The sequence below is a fragment of the Phoca vitulina genome, unplaced genomic scaffold (assembly GCF_004348235.1).
Source record: "Phoca vitulina isolate PV1807 unplaced genomic scaffold, GSC_HSeal_1.0 scaffold38, whole genome shotgun sequence".
Classification (NCBI taxonomy): Eukaryota; Metazoa; Chordata; class Mammalia; order Carnivora; family Phocidae; genus Phoca; species Phoca vitulina.
This window is the reverse complement of record NW_022589741.1, coordinates 13,937,930-13,939,586: the sequence shown is the minus strand read 5'-3', so window position 1 is coordinate 13,939,586 and position 1,657 is coordinate 13,937,930.

Below are 1,657 nucleotides of genomic sequence, written 5' to 3'. Positions count from 1 at the left end.
CGGAGCTTGGGCTTGTGTTAGCCTCACCGTGGATCTGCCTCTGGGACATCACAGACCTCTCTGTAGATGGAGCAAAAACAGTTCTGGGCCAATCTGTCTATTTTTTGGCGAGGATCCGAAATGAAAGCAAACTGAAGCCTTTGGGTCCTGAAAGCCCGGCTCGATGACGACGATGAGGTCGACGGCAATGGCGGCTGGGCAGGTGTCTGCCAAGAACGACATCAGTGTCAGTGGTCCCGTAGGCTCTGCTGCCCTACCACGTGCTCTCTTCCAGGCTGGAAACTCCGAACCAAAGCTCAGAACCAGGCTTTGATTCCAGAGGAAGGATGTACCTCTGGAAGGCATGACCCATGATGTTGTCCTCTGGTATTTGTAACTCTGGAAGGACGAACTCATCTGGGCATTCAAGCAACATTTATTGAGTGCCCCTAGTGTGAGGAGGCACCAGGCTAGGCTCTGCAGGTACAAATCCAGAGTTAGGAGCCTGTATCTAGAAGAGGAGACAAGTCAGAGACGTGCAGGAACAGCCACGGTGTGGGACAACGAGAGGAGAGCTGCGGGCCCAGTTGGCGGCCGAGCCAGGGGAGGGCTGGCTGGGCTGGGCCGGGAGAGCTGCGGGGCCTGGCCAGCCCCTGCCGCAGGAGAAGGCTCACACAGGTGGGGAAGGGGAGTGAAGAGCACAGCTCGCTTTCCAGGATGGAAGGTGCTCAAATACAATTCGATGAACACATTTGTGAGTGTCTCGTGGGTCAGAAGAACTGTAGGTAACTTGGGGCGCCAGCAAAGTTAGCTCCCACTTACAGAATTTTCCTCCTTCATTCTCTCTTAGTTTGGATTCCTCCCACCCCACCCCCCCCCCCCCCACCCCCACTCCCAGAGAGAAATGTGACTATGAGCTTTAGCTCCACAGAATCTGGACTTCAGGGAATCCCTCTGAGTTGGCTTCTCAGCCAGTCTGGGAGTTGTGAGCTGAGAGAGAACAGCAGGAGGGAGGCTGTGGTTATTTGGGGGGACTCCAGCCTTGCTGGGGGCCTCTGCAGCCCCTGACCAACCCTCCAGAGAGAGTGACCTGAAGGAGGGCAGTGGGACCCCAGAGACCCCATCTGTGGGGGGAAAGGCTCTGGGCTTTGAACCCTTTGTTCCAGTGAGCTTAGAACTGGAACAATCTAAATGTTACAATCCAAAATGTTGAGAGAGTGAGTGGTGCAACATACCTAGACATTCTCCTAGATAAGCACATAGAATTTTGGTTTAAGGAAAGCCTGGGGAATTTAAGGACATAGACTACCTTCTTTATAGGCGTCACGATTTATGAATTGCAATGATTCACCCCATCTCAAGAAGATGGAAATATTTTAGAAATATGTGCATTCATTTGAAGCAAAAACTGTTTATTTTGTGTGAGTTTTTTTGTGTGTGTGTTTGCTTCGGAGAATCTGGGTATGAAAACTTGCATCTCTGTTTCTTCGCCTGCATATGTATGTGGATACGCACACACGTCCCTACATAGGACAGGACTGGGGCATGTGCATATCTGTGCTCACCTCATCTCCGCTGTTAGCAAAGGAAGGGACCTTGGTCATCATTCTAGCTCAACTCATTTGGTGAGAAAACTGAGGCCCAGAGAGGTAAAGTGACTTGCCCCAGATCACACAGC